The sequence below is a fragment of the Ranitomeya variabilis genome, chromosome 7 (genome assembly GCF_051348905.1).
Source record: "Ranitomeya variabilis isolate aRanVar5 chromosome 7, aRanVar5.hap1, whole genome shotgun sequence".
Taxonomy (NCBI): domain Eukaryota; kingdom Metazoa; phylum Chordata; class Amphibia; order Anura; family Dendrobatidae; genus Ranitomeya; species Ranitomeya variabilis.
The window spans coordinates 189114197-189129110 of record NC_135238.1 but is presented as its reverse complement, the minus strand read 5'-3'; the positions used below and the strand labels follow the sequence as shown (position 1 = coordinate 189129110).

Sequence of the window (14914 nt, the reverse complement as noted above, 5' to 3'; positions counted from 1 at the left end):
GATGCGGATGTGGGTCTGAGAAACGCTGCAGTTCGGGAGGAGGGAAGTGTGTGGGCGGTGATGGTGTGCGTGTATGTGTGTGCGGACGGGGTCTGCGGGACTGTTCGGGTGTGTGCGGGACTGTTCGGGTGTGTGCGGGGCTGTGCGGGGGGTCTTTTGGGGTGTGTGCAGGCATCATCTGATGGGACTACAAGTACGCAGCATCCAATTTGCAGCTAATTTGGATGTAATCTGGACAGTGGACACGCACCCTACACTATCCATACATCTATCAATAGATATCTATCCAGATATATCTATAGATAGATATAGGAATAGATAGATGTATGCATCTATAGATCTATCTATATGTAGCTCTGTCTATCCATTTCATCTATCATCTATATGTCTATCTATCTGTGTGTAATTGAGTGTGGGTTGGACAAATGTAAAAGAGGAGGTTGGACAATAATGACATCACAAATCTTTTTTTTGTTCAATAATACATCTTTATTTAGCTTTCAAAAATGCATACAAAAACGCACAAAAAACACGCAAAAACCGCACCAAAAAAAATTAAAAAATGCATCAAAAGCGCGAAAAAACTCCACAAAAAACTGCATCAAAACTGCAGCAAAAACTGCATCAAAACCGCACCAACAACAGCATCAAAACTGCACCAAAAACTGTATCAAAACCCCACCAACAACAGCATCAAAACCGCACCAAAAAACTGCATCAAAACCGCATCAAAACCGCACCAAAAACTGCATCAAAACCGCACCAAAAACGGCATCATAAGGGTATGTGCACACGCTGCGGATTTTGCTGCGGAACCGCAGCGTTTCCGCAGCTGCGGGCCCGCAGTGGTTTCCCATGAGTTTACAGTACAATATAAACCTATGGGAAATGAATTCCGCAGTGTACATGCTGCGGAAAAAACGAGCGGAAACGCATCGGTTTATATTCCGCAGCATGTCATTTCTTTGTGCGGATTGCGCTGCGGGTTTAAACCTGCTCCAATAGAAAACTGCAGGTGTAAATCCGCAGCGGAAACCGCTATAGAAACCGCGATAAATCCGCAGTAATAACCACAGCGGTTTTGCACTGCGGATTTATCAAATCCGCTGCAGAAAATTCCGCAGCGAAATCCGCAGCGTGGGCACATGGCCTAAACGCACAAAAAACTGCTTCAAAACCGCACCAAACACTGCATCAAAACCACACCAAATACTGCATCAAAACCGCACCAAATACTGCATCAAAAGTTCGCCAAAAACTGCATAAAAAAGCATCAAAAACCTGAATCAAAACCACGCAAAAAAGCACCAAATACTGCAGCAAAAACTGAATCAAAACCGCGCAAAAACCGCACCAAAAACTGCATCAAAACTGCTCCAAATATTGCATCAAAAATGCACCAAAAATGCATCAAACCCTCACCAAGAACTGTATCAAAAACTGCAGCAAAACGGCACCAAAAACAGCATCAAAACCGCACCAACAACAGCATCAAAACCGCACCAAATACTGCATCATAACCGCACCAAAAACTGCATCAAAACAGCACCAAATACTGCATCAAAACCACACCAAATACTGCATCAAAACTGCACCAAAAACTGAATCAAAACCGCACCAAAAACAGCATCAAAACCGCACCAAAAACTGCATCAAAACCGCACCAAAAACTGCATCATAACCGCACCAAAAACTGTATCAAAACTGAATCAAAAACTGCATCAAAACTTCACCAAAAACTGCATAAAAAAGCATCAAAAACCTGAATCAAAACCACGCAAAAAACCGCACCAAATACTGCAGCAAAACCACACAAAAAACCCGCATGAAAACCACGCAAAAAATATGAAAAAAACGTGAAAAAAATGCATAAAAAACGCAGCTGCGTTTTCAGCAAGGAGATGCAGATTTTGTGCAGAAAATGCGGAACCCAAATCTGCAACGTGTGCACATAGCATAAAATTGACCTGCCATTATGATTTTCCAGGTCATTACGAGTTCATAGACACCAAACACGTGTAGATTATTTTTTATCTAAGTGGTAAAAAAAAATTCAAAACTTTGCTAAAAAGAAATAAAATAATTGCGCCGTTTTCCGATACCCGTAGCTTCTATATTTTCTGAGATATTGGGTCGGGTGAGGGCTAATTTTTTGCTCGCCGAGCTGACGTTTTTAATGATACCACTTTTGTGCAGATACGTTCTTTTGATTGCCCATTATTGCATTTTGATGCAATGTCGCGGCGACCAAAAAAACATAATTTTTTTTGTTGTAATGAAAACAACTGACATGTTGCTCACCGCCGAAGCCCACCTCAAAGCGTGGGGATAATGCCAGCTAATGTACTATTCCGTCAGCTGGCAGAAAGGGGTTAATGAACAATATGTTTCAGTTAAAAAAAAACGAAGAAAAAAAAATATGGCGTGGGCTCCCGCGAAATTTTCTGCGCCAGAGGGGGAAAGCCGACAGCCGAGGGCCAATATTTGTAGCCTTGTTGTGAATTTGGTTTTTGGGCTCCTCCGGTGGTCACTGGTGGTACTGGACTTGTGTGCTTCACCTTCTCTGTTCACCTGTTTCCATCAGGATGTGGGAGTTTTCTATTTAGCCTTGCTCCTCAGTCATTCCTATGCCGGCCATCAATGTAACCAGAAGCCTTTCTGTTGCATGTTCCTGCTACTAGTCAACTATCAGCTAAGTTGGACTTTTGTCCTATGTTTGTTTGCATTTTTGTTCCAGTTCTCAGTGATTGATTATTTCTGTGGCTGGAAGCTCTTGTGAGCTGAAATTGCCACTCTGGTATCATGAGTTGATATTAGAGTCTTAAAGTAATTTCAGGATGGTTTTTTGTAAGGGTTTTCAGTTGACCGTGAAGTTCCCTTTTCTGTCTTCTTCTATCTAGTAAGCGGACCTCCCTTTGCTGAACCTATCATCATACTACGTTTGTCAATTTCCTCTGCATTCACCGACAATATATGTGGAAGGCTTCTGTCTGCCTTTGGGGAAAAATTTCTCTAGAGGTAAGCCAGGTCTGTACTTTCCTCTGCTAGGGTTATTTAGTCCTCCGGCTGGTGCTGGGCGTCTAGGGATAAAAACGTAGGCACGCTACCCGGCCACTGCTAGTTGTGCGATAGGTTTAGCTCACGGTCAGCTCGAGATTCCATCTTCCAAGAGCTAGTCTGTATTTATGTTCTCTTGCCATTAGGGAACCATGACAGTATGGCCGGCCAAGGGTTAAAATAATTGGCAGAAGAAAGGAGAGAAAAAGAAGTCTGCAGGAAATTTTTTTTTTTTTTTGGTAGAGTTTGCTCTATAGTTGAATCACTAGCATCCCTGTGTATATTGCAGCCTTCGTCTCTCTCTCCTTCTAATCCTTGAATGGCTCTGATCTCACCTGATTAAAATGGATCCTCAGAGTTTGGCTACAGGTTTGAATAATCTCGCTACGAAGGTTCAAAGTTTGCAGGATTTTGTTATTCATGCTCCTGTATCTGAACCTAGAATTCCTTTACCTGAATTTTTCTCCGGGGATAGATCTCGCTTTCAGAATTTCAAACATAATTGTAAATTGTTTTTGTCTCTGAGATCTCGCTCCGCTGGAGATCCCGCACAGCAGGTCAGGATTGTAATTTCCTTGCTCCGGGGCGACCCTCAGGATTGGGCATTTGCATTGGCACCAGGGGATCCTGCGTTGCTCAATGTGGATGCGTTTTTTCTGGCCTTGGGGTTGCTTTATGAGGAACCTCATTTAGAGATTCAGGCTGAAAAAGCCTTGATGGCCCTGTCTCAAGGGCAAGATGAAGCTGAAATATACTGCCAAAAATTTCGTAAATGGTCTGTGCTCACTCAGTGGAATGAGTGCGCCCTGGCGGCGAATTTCAGAGAGGGTCTCTCTGATGCCGTAAAGGATGTTATGGTGGGGTTCCCTGTGCCTACAGGTCTGGATGAGTCCATGACAATGGCTATTCAGATTGATCGGCGTTTGCGGGAGCGCAAACCTGTGCACCATTTGGCGGTGTCTACTGAGAAGGCGCCAGAGAATATGCAATGTGATAGAATTCTGTCCAGAAGCGAACGGCAGAATTTTAGGCGAAAAAATGGGTTGTGCTTCTATTGTGGTGATTCAACTCATGTTATATCAGCATGCTCTAAACGTACTAAGAAGGTTGATAAGTCTGTTTCAATTGGCACTTTACAGTCTAAGTTTATTCTGTCTGTGACCCTGATTTGTTCTTTATCATCAATTACCGCGGACGCCTATGTCGACTCTGGCGCCGCTTTGAGTCTGATGGATTGGTCCTTTGCCAAGCGCTGTGGGTATGATTTAGAGCCTCTGGAAGTTCCTATACCTCTGAAGGGTATTGACTCCACGCCATTGGCTAGTAATAAACCACAATACTGGACACAAGTAACTATGCGTATTAATCCGGACCACCAGGAGATTATTCGCTTCCTTGTGTTGTTTAATCTACATGATGTGTTGGTGCTTGGATTGCCATGGCTGCAATCTCATAACCCAGTCCTCGACTGGAAAGCTATGTCTGTGTTAAGCTGGGGATGTCAGGGGGCTCATGGGGACGTACCTTTGGTTTCCATTTCGTCATCTATTCCCTCTGAGATTCCGGAATTTTTATCTGATTATCGTGACATTTTTGAGGAGCCTAAGCTTGGTTCACTACCTCCGCACAGAGATTGCGATTGTACCATAGATTTGATTCCGGGCAGTAAATTCCCTAAGGGTCGTTTATTTAATCTATCTGTGCCTGAACATGCTGCTATGCGTGAATATATTAAAGAGTCCTTGGAAAAGGGACATATTCGTCCTTCATCATCTCCCTTAGGAGCCGGTTTTTTCTTTGTATCTAAAAAAGATGGCTCCTTGAGGCCATGTATTGATTATCGGCTTTTGAATAAAATCACGGTTAAATATCAGTATCCTTTGCCACTACTGACTGATTTGTTTGCTCGAATAAAGGGGGCCAAGTGGTTCTCTAAGATTGATCTTCGTGGGGCGTATAATTTAGTGCGAATTAAGCAGGGGGATGAGTGGAAAACTGCATTTAATACGCCCGAGGGCCACTTTGAGTATTTAGTAATGCCTTTTGGTCTTTCAAATGCCCCTTCAGTCTTTCAGTCCTTTATGCATGACATTTTCCGTGAATATTTGGATAAATTTATGATTGTGTATCTTGATGATATTTTGATTTTTTCGGATGACTGGGACTCTCATGTCCAACAGGTCAGGAGGGTTTTTCAGGTTTTGCGGTCTAATTCCTTGTGTGTGAAGGGTTCTAAGTGTGTGTTTGGGGTTCAAAAGATCTCTTTTTTGGGGTACATTTTTTCCCCCTCTTCCATTGAGATGGATCCTGTCAAGGTTCAGGCTATTTGTGATTGGACGCAACCCTCTTCTCTTAAGAGCCTTCAGAAATTTTTGGGCTTTGCTAATTTTTATCGTCGATTTATAACTGGTTTTTCTGATGTTGCTAAACCGTTGACTGATTTGACTAAAAAGGGTGCTGATGTTGCTGATTGGTCCCCTGCTGCTGTGGAAGCCTTTCGGGAGCTTAAGCGCCGCTTTTCTTCCGCCCCTGTGTTGCGTCAGCCTGATGTTGCTCTTCCTTTTCAGGTTGAGGTCGACGCTTCTGAAATCGGAGCTGGGGCGGTTTTGTCGCAGAAAAGCTCCGACTGCTCCGTGATGAGACCTTGTGCGTTCTTTTCTCGAAAATTTTCGCCCGCCGAGCGAAATTACGATATTGGTAATCGGGAGCTCTTGGCTATGAAGTGGGCTTTTGAGGAGTGGCGTCATTGGCTAGAGGGGGCTAGACATCAGGTGGTGGTATTGACCGACCACAAGAATTTGATTTATCTTGAGTCTGCCAGGCGCCTGAATCCTAGACAGGCGCGCTGGTCGTTATTTTTCTCTCGATTTAATTTTGTGGTTTCTTACCTACCGGGTTCCAAGAATGTGAAGGCGGATGCCCTTTCTAGGAGTTTTGAGCCTGATTCCCCTGGTAATTCTGAACCTACAGGTATCCTTAGGGAGGGAGTGATATTGTCTGCTGTCTCCCCAGACCTGCGACGGGCCTTGCAGGAGTTTCAGGCGGATAGACCTGATCGTTGCCCGCCTGGTAGACTGTTTGTTCCTGATGATTGGACCAGTAGAGTCATCTCGGAGGTCCATTCTTCTGCATTGGCAGGTCATCCTGGAATCTTTGGTACCAGGGATTTGGTGGCTAGGTCCTTCTGGTGGCCTTCCCTGTCGCGAGATGTGCGAGGTTTTGTGCAGTCTTGTGATGTTTGTGCTCGGGCCAAGCCTTGTTGTTCTCGGGCTAGTGGATTGTTGTTATCCTTGCCTATTCCGAAGAGGCCTTGGACTCACATCTCGATGGATTTTATTTCTGATCTCCCTGTTTCTCAGAAAATGTCTGTCATCTGGGTGGTGTGTGACCGTTTCTCTAAGATGGTCCATTTGGTTCCCTTGCCTAAATTGCCTTCCTCATCCGAGTTGGTTCCTCTGTTTTTTCAGAATGTGGTTCGCTTGCATGGTATTCCGGAGAATATCGTTTCTGACAGGGGGACTCGATTCGTGTCTAGATTTTGGCGGGCGTTCTGTGCTAGGATGGGCATTGATTTGTCTTTTTCGTCTGCTTTCCATCCTCAGACTAATGGCCAGACCGAGCGAACTAATCAGACCTTGGAGACTTATTTGAGGTGTTTTGTGTCTGCGGATCAGGATGATTGGGTTGCCTTTTTGCCGTTGGCGGAGTTTGCCCTCAATAATCGGGCTAGTTCTGCCACCTTGGTTTCTCCTTTTTTCTGTAATTCGGGGTTTCATCCTCGTTTTTCTTCCGGTCAGGTGGAGTCTTCGGATTGTCCTGGAGTGGATGCTGTGGTGGAGAGGTTGCATCAGATTTGGGGGCAGGTGATGGACAATTTGGAGTTGTCCCAGGAGAAGACTCAGCATTTTGCTAACCGCCGTCGTCGTGTTGGTCCTCGTCTTAGTGTTGGGGACTTGGTGTGGTTGTCTTCTCGTTTTGTCCCTATGAGGGTTTCTTCTCCCAAGTTTAAGCCTCAGTTCATCGGCCCGTACAAGATATTGGAGATTCTTAACCCTGTGTCCTTTCGTTTGGACCTTCCTGCATCTTTTTCTATTCATAATGTCTTCCATCGGTCATTATTGCGCAGGTATGAGGTACCGGTTGTGCCTTCCGTTGAGCCTCCTGCTCCGGTGTTGGTTGAGGGTGAGTTGGAGTACGTAGTGGAGAAGATCTTGGACTCCCGTGTTTCCAGATGGAAACTTCAGTATCTGGTCAAGTGGAAGGGCTACGGTCAGGAGGATAATTCTTGGGTGACAGCCTCTGATGTTCATGCCTCCGATTTGGTCCGTGCATTTCATAGGGCTCATCCTGATCGTCCTGGTGGTTCTTGTGAGGGTTCGGTGCCCCCTCCTTGAGGGGGGGGTACTGTTGTGAATTTGGTTTTTGGGCTCCTCCGGTGGTCACTGGTGGTACTGGACTTGTGTGCTTCACCTTCTCTGTTCACCTGTTTCCATCAGGATGTGGGAGTTTTCTATTTAGCCTTGCTCCTCAGTCATTCCTATGCCGGCCATCAATGTAACCAGAAGCCTTTCTGTTGCATGTTCCTGCTACTAGTCAACTATCAGCTAAGTTGGACTTTTGTCCTATGTTTGTTTGCATTTTTGTTCCAGTTCTCAGAGATTGATTATTTCTGTGGCTGGAAGCTCTTGTGAGCTGAAATTGCCACTCTGGTATCATGAGTTGATATTAGAGTCTTAAAGTAATTTCAGGATGTTTTTTTGTAAGGGTTTTCAGTTGACCGTGAAGTTCCCTTTTCTGTCTTCTTCTATCTAGTAAGCGGACCTCCCTTTGCTGAACCTATCATCATACTACGTTTGTCAATTTCCTCTGCATTCACCGACAATATATGTGGGGGGCTTCTGTCTGCCTTTGGGGAAAAATTTCTCTAGAGGTAAGCCAGGTCTGTACTTTCCTCTGCTAGGGTTATTTAGTCCTCCGGCTGGCGCTGGGCGTCTAGGGATAAAAACGTAGGCACGCTACCCGGCCACTGCTAGTTGTGCGATAGGTTTAGCTCACGGTCAGCTCGAGATTCCATCTTCCAAGAGCTAGTCTGTATTTATGTTCTCTTGCCATTAGGGAACCATGACATAGCCTGCTATGAATATCAGCCCGCAGCTGTCTGCGTAGCCTTTACTGGCTATTAAAATAGGGGGACCCCCCCAAAAAAATGACGTGGGGTCCCCCTATATTTCATAGCCAGAAAGGCTACGCAGACAGCTGCGGGCTGATATTCATAGCCTAGAGAGGGGCCATGGATATTGGCCCTCCCCCCAGCTACAAATACCAGTCCGCAGCCGCCCCAGAAATGGCGCATCTGTAAGATGCGCCAATTCCGGCACTTAGCCCCTATCTTCCCACTCCGGTGTAGCGGTGGGATATGGGGTAATAAGGGGTTAATGTCACCTTGCTATTGTAAGGTGACATTAAGCCGGGTTAATAACGGAGAGGCGTCAATAAGACGCCTATCCGTTATTAATCCAATAGTATTAAAGGATTAATAAAACACACACACATTAGGAAAAAAGTATTTTAACCCCTTCACCCCCAGAGCTTTTTCCGTTTTTTCGTTTTTGTTTTTCGCTCCCCTACTTCCCAGAACCATAACTTTTTTATTTTTCAGTCAATATGGCCATATGAGGGCTTATTTTTTGCGGGACGAGATGTACTTTTGAACGATACCATTGGTTTTACCATGCCATGTAACAGAAAATGGGAAAAAAATTCCAAGTGTGATGAAATTGCAAAAAAAAGTGCAATCTCAGACTTGTTTTTCGTTTGGCTTTTTTGCTAGGTTCACTAAATGCTAAAACTAACCTGCCATTATGATTCTCCAGGTCATTACGAGTTCATAGACACCTAACATGTCTAGTTTATGTTTTATCTAAGTGGTGGATAAAAATTCCAAAGTTTGCAAAAAAAAAAAAAAAGTGTGCGATTTTCCGATACCCGTAGTGTCTCCAATTTTCGTGATCTGGGGTCAGGTAAGCGCTTCTTTTTTGCATGCCAAGCTGTCATTTTTAATGATACCATTTTGGTGTAGATACGTTCTTTGATCGCCCGTTATTGCACTTTAATGCAATGTCGCGGCGACCAAAAAACCGTAATTTTGGCGTTTTGATTTTTTTTCTCGCTACGCCATTTAGTGGTCAGGTTAATCCTTTGTTTTTATTGATAGATCGGGCGATTCTGAACGCGGTGATACCAAATATGTGTAGGTTTGATTTTTTTTTAATTGTTTTATTTTGATTGGGGCGAAAGGGGGGTGATTTAAACTTTTATATATTTTTTATATTTTTAAACACTTTTTTTTTTTTTTTTTTGGCATGCTTCAATAGCCTCCATAGGAGGCTAAAAGCATGCACTACACGATCGGCTCTGCTACATAGAGGTGAAGTACAGATCACCTCTATGTAGTAGAAATGGTGGTGTACTTTGAGCGCCGACCACAGGGTGGCGCTCAAAGCAATTGGCCATCAACAACCATAGAGGTCTCAAGGAGACCTCTGGTTGTTATGGCAATGCACCGCTGACCCTTGATCATGTGACGGGGGTCAGCGGTGTGAGCACTTCCGGCCGTGCAGCCGGGAGCGCTAGTTAAATGCCGCTGTCAGCGCTTGACGGCGACATTTAACTAGTTAATGGGGGCGGGCGGATCGCGATTCCGCTCGCGCTCATTGCGCACACATGTCAGCTGTACAAAACAGCTGACATATTGCGGCTTTAAGGTGGGCTCACCGCCGGAGCCCACCTTAAAGCAGGGGATCTGCCAGCTAACGTACTATTCCGTCAGCTGGCAGAAAGGGGTTAATATTCTTCATTTAAGCATACTTACCATACTTCGGCGCCTGCAAAAAATGTAAAATAATAAACCGTATACTACCTGTCCACCGTAGTCCAATTAATAACGAGTGTCCCATGACGATCTCCCCTATAGAACAGTGACATCGGGTGATGTCACTGCTCTATAGGACCCTATGTGACACACTGACAGGAGACAATGGCTCCTGCAGTGCATCACTGAGAGGTTACTATAGTTCACTGGTCTCACTTTATGGCAAAAAGCTGCGTGGGAACTTTCTCACACAGCAATGCCAAAAGTGAGACTAGGGACTATTATCTCACAGGGGCGTAGGAATACATTGTGGGGAAAACATTGTGGAAGGATACCTTCCATCATTGTATTCCTGGAGCCCCTGGAGAGCGGTCGCATCAGCTGATGCTCCTGCTCTCCACGGGAGATCGGCGAGGGACACTCGTTTTAATTGGATTTCTGCGGATCAGGGAGTATAGTGTTTGTTTATTATTTTAATATTTTTTACAGGTAACACTGGCTTCGAGGAACAAAGTGACAAGTGATAGTGAGTATGTACTCTATGTTTTATGTACTGTACGTCTGTATGTATGTTGTATGTATGTACTGTATGTATGTACTGTATGTGGCATGTTGCATGTCGTATGTTGCATGTCGTCGCATGTTGCATGTTTCATGTCACATGTTGCATGTCGTCACATGTTGCATGTTCTCGCATGTTGCATGTTGTCGCATGGTGCATGTCGCATATCACATGTCTCATGTTGCATGTTGTCGCATGTCACATGTTGTCACATGTCGCATGCCCTCGCATGTTGTATGTCGCATTTCGTCGCATGTCACATGTTGCATGTTGTTGCATGCCGTCGCATGTTGCATGTTGTCGCATGTTGCATGTCGTTGCATGTCGTCGCATGTCACATGTTGCATGTCATTGCATGTCGTCGTATGTTGTCGAATGTTGCATGTCGCCGCATGTCACATGTCGCATGTCGTCGCATGTTGTCGCATGTTGCATGTCGTCGAATGCTGCATGTCGTCGAATGCTGCATGTCGTCGCATGTTGCATGTCACATGTTGTCATATGTCGCATGCTGCCACATGTTGCATTTCGCATGTCATCTCATGTCACATGTCGCATGTCGCATGTTGTCACATGTTGCATGTTGACGCATGTCACATGTCGTTGCATGTCACATGCCGTCACATGTTGTTGCATGTTGCATGTGGCATGTTGCATGTCGTCGCATGTTGCATGTAACATTTTGCATGTCATATGTCGCATTCCCTCTCATGTCGCCACATGTTGCATGTCACATGGTGTATGTTGTATGTCTGTATGTACTGTGTCTGCATGTTGTATGTACTGTATGTCTGTATGTATGTACGTGTGTGTGTGTGTGTGTTGTTTTTTTTTACATTCAACACATTAGCTGGATGATGGGACTACTACTGTCCCATCATTGGCTAATGTGTCACTCACTGTCACTGTAGCAGGCATCGTCCGATAGGACTTGTAGTCCCATCGGACGACGCCTGCACACAGAGACACACACAGCAATGACGCCTGCAGCAGACCCCAGCACGGCCAGCGGACCCACCGCACCGCCCGGCGTAGCCCCACAGCACATCCCGGCGCCGACACATGCCGGCGCAGGCACCGGCAGATGCCGGCACCACGGCACATCTCGGCGCCGACACATCCCGGCGCAGGCACCGGCACATGCCGGCACCACAGCACATCCAAGCATCACGGCACATCCAAGCATCACGGCACATCCCGACGCGGCACAATGGCAAATCCAGGCACAGCACCACGGCACATCCCGCAGACTCCTCTGCGCCCACCCATCCCAGAACACAGCGTTCACATCCCTACCTACTACCTAGCCCTCTGCTGGATGTCCTCATATGAACTCGAGCGTGGGAACTTTTCACAGGCTCCAGTTCATGAGGACATCCAGCAGAGGGCGCATCACCGCAACTCAAGGTAACTACAGGTCACCCTGCTTTCCATTCATTCCCCTGGTTTTTACAGGCAGGTGCGGCTGCATTAACAGGCTTCTGCTTGTAAAATTAGTTAACCCTTTCAGATGGATTTGCAACGTGGGACAGAACGACAGAAGGTATGGAATATTGTTGTTTGTTTTTTTTTTACTTTGTTTCAGGTGACAAGGGTCTTCAGGTGGATTAAGAGTCTAATAAAATATTACAACAACATCTGTCTTTATTTCATTAAAATACTTTGTAATAATGTGTGTTTTCTTAACCATTTCATACTATTGGATTAATAATGGATAGGTGTCATAATTGACGCCTCTCCGTTATTAATCTGGCTTAATGTCACCTTACAATAGCAAGGTGACATTAACCCTTCATTACCCCATATCCCACCGCTACACGGGAGTGGGAAGAGAGTGGCCAAGTGCCAGAATAGGCGCATCTTCCAGATGTGCCTTTTCTGGGGTGGCTGGGGGCAGATGTTTTTAGCCAGGGGGGGGGGCAATAACCATGGACCCTCTCCAGGCTATTAATATCTGCCCTCAGTCACTGGCTTTACCACTCTGGTGGAGAAAATTGTGCGGGAGCCCACGCCAATTTTTTCCGTGATTTAACCCTTTAATTTAATAGCTAGAGGGCCCAAATTTTGCACATACACACTACTAACATTATTAGTGTGGAATATGCAAAAAAAAAGGGATATGAGATGGTCTACTGTATGTAAACCATGTCTCATATCCTGTCGGGTTTGGGAAGGAGATAGCAAAAGCCGGCAATTGAATTGCCGGCTTTTCTCTATAACACCGTTGCGTATTTCTTGCAAGTCACACTGCTGGTTCGTGAGAAATCCATATTTTTCTCGCCCCCATAGACTTTCATTGGCAATTTTTTTGCGCAATACGGTGACAAACGCAGCATGCTGCGATTTTCTACGGCCGTATAATACAGATCCGTAAAATACGGCTGATAGGAGCTGGGCCATAGAGAATCATTGGGCCGTGTGTAATGCGTATTTTACGGACGTATTTTCTTGCGCTCATACGTCTGTAAAACTCGCTAGTGTGACGCCGGCCTAACTGTCCTAAAACCTCTGCCAAACCCGTCACATTTTTGCCCTATGTAATACATTTGTGGTCTTCCCTAGAATTATTAGACACTTTCCCATTCATCTATAAATTAGCTTAATAAACTTGGAACTAAATTAATTAATACAATTGATAATTATCAACGGCTCATTCACACGTTATATTTTCTTATACTAGTGATGATGATATTTTTATTTCTATAGCGCCAACATTTTCTGACCACTTTACAATTAAGCAGGGACATGAACAGACAATAAATATATCACAAAGTGACACAGATCAGCAGGTACAGGAGGAGTGAGGGTCCTGCTCGCAAGCTACAATCTATAAGGAAATAGGGTGGGATGTGCTATCCGTGCTTTTCACAGATAACACTTGTGCCTAAAATAGTGAATGGGGCAGTTCACATGTCCGGGATTGTTTGTAGTCCATACAAAATCATGGAGATATGTTCCATACTGATCCAAACGTCAGAACAAAATTGTCAATGCAAGTCTATGGGTCTGTGTAAAAATCGAACAGAACTGTCATCTTAGTGATGTCCGAGTCCGATCTAAACGTCAGATCAAAATACACATATAGCTCAGCCGTGAGACCACCATCGATCCTGGTCAAGTATCCAACATCTTTGGCTGTGAGGCTATGTGCACACGTCAGGATTTCTTGCAGAAATTTCCTGACCAAAACCGGACATTTTCTGCAAGAAATCCTGTGTGTTTTTTCATGTTTTTCTCGCATTTTTTGTGTGGATTTTTTTGCAGATTTTTCCGGGGGTTCCAAATGCAATAATATGGTGGGAAATCCGCAAAAAATCAGCAAAATTAATGAACATGCTGCGTTTTTTACCGCGATGCATTTTTTTCGTGGGAAAAAAAAGTGACATATGCACAAAAATTGCGGAATGCATTCTAAATGATGGGATGCATATGTATGCGTTTTTATAGCGAAAAAACGCAAAAAATCCGGAAAGTGTGTACATACCCTGAAACAACCCCATATGATCAGGTTTCCTCTACCAAAACTTGACAGTTCCTTCAATGATTGCAGCCATTGGCCCCGTTTTCCCTTGTTTCTTCCAGACCCATTTGCACCCATCAGAGACTAGTCTGTTGCCTTTCATCTCATCGCTCCAAATCACCCATCTTCAATCTTATACTGTCCATTTGTCATACGTTTTTGCAAACTCAAGCCAACGCTTCTCATCACAATAGTGAAGTTGAAGTCTCTCACCTTATTTGCAGCTTCCAGACTTGTGTAACGTCTGCAGGACAATTGATTGATTTTTGTATGGTTATCCTGAGGAAGGAGTCGGTGGAATCTGAAACGCATCAACAATAAACAATACATTTGTGTATAAGACAGCCAAGATGATTGTCTATAAAATGATGGGAGTCTCACGTTGGAAGCAGTAGTGGATGGTGAGATATGGAGCCTGAAAGTCAAAAGGTCAAAACATTGTTACTCTTTTGCTCGTCAGTGTGTTTGTCTTAGGGTATGTGTCCACGGGCCGTTTTACATCCGGAATAGCAGCGGATTGAACGCTGAGCAGAGCCGCAGCATTCAATCTGCCGCGTCCAGATGTTACAGCATAGTGGAGGGGATTTTATGAAATCCCGTCTCCACTATGCGTGCTAATACGCACCCGGCGGCCCTGCGATTCCGGACATGCGGCGCGTCTTTTTAGATCGCAGCATGTCCGTTTACCTTGCTGCGCCGCTGCAAGGTAAATCACAGGGCCCTATGTGTGGGGTGCGATGATGCCGGATGTGTGCAATGAACACATCCGGCATCATCGTGTCTCCAGAAGGGGGCGGGGCTTAGGGCAGAGCGAGTTTTCCGCTCCGTCCAAAGCGCCGGCCATCCTGAACGTGGACACGCACCCTTAGGATCTTCTTGTGTTTTTAGGGGGTTGATTTGTGGT

General features: G+C 45.0%; 1 pseudogene; it reads right to left on the bottom strand.

Moving 5' to 3' along the window:
* LOC143784358 (FAST kinase domain-containing protein 1, mitochondrial-like) overlaps positions 1-14618 on the bottom strand; it is an 82626-nt pseudogene extending 68008 nt beyond the window's left edge.
* Positions 14619-14914: the final 296 nt, after the last annotated feature.